Here is a 785-nt window from a genome sequence, read left to right as displayed (position 1 = left end):
GAATACCTTATTAAATAGAAAAACTATAGATATAAAGATAATATATAGAAACCTAATAATAACCTACTTAACTATTAAGATAAGATTAATAAATATATTAGAATACTTAATTATATTAATCCTAAAGATAGACTAAGTTTATTTATAACTTTAGAAGAATTTAAGGAATATATAAAATATATTAATAAAAAAGAAAGATAAATATAAGAAGAAATATAATAGAAATAAAGAGAANTATATAAAGTATATTAATAAAAAAGAGAAATAAATATAAGAAAAAATATAATAAAAATAAAGAGAAGTTAAGAAATAAAGAATATAACTCCTATTAATATAAGTATAACTAAGAGGATACTTTAGATTAATATAATAAGAAAATATATTTATTTAACTAGGAATATTAAAATATAACTAAAACTCCTCTAATAAGAAATTTAAAATATTAAGATTCTAATTAAGGATTAAATCTAAGTCTAAAATACTAAAACTATTTATAGACTAAACTTCTAATATAAGAGATATTATTAGCTCTTCTTCTATAACTTCTTAACCTTTTTAAAATACTATCCTCTTCTATTTATATAAATAATCTAACTATACTATAGATTTATCTAACTTAATTTATATAATATATAAAGTAACTACTTTCTTTCTTAATACCTCTTCTTTAATTATTTTAGTATCTTCTAAATAAATAGCTTTATTTAATAAGTAATTAACTAAAATAAATTAGTATTAAATAAGAAATATAGTAAAAATAGAGATTTATAAATATAAATAATATC

Source organism: Colletotrichum gloeosporioides (genome assembly GCF_011800055.1).
Source record: "Colletotrichum gloeosporioides strain Lc1 chromosome Unknown consensus_103, whole genome shotgun sequence".
Lineage (NCBI taxonomy): Eukaryota > Fungi > Ascomycota > Sordariomycetes > Glomerellales > Glomerellaceae > Colletotrichum > Colletotrichum gloeosporioides.
Note: the sequence above shows the minus strand (reverse complement) of the source record.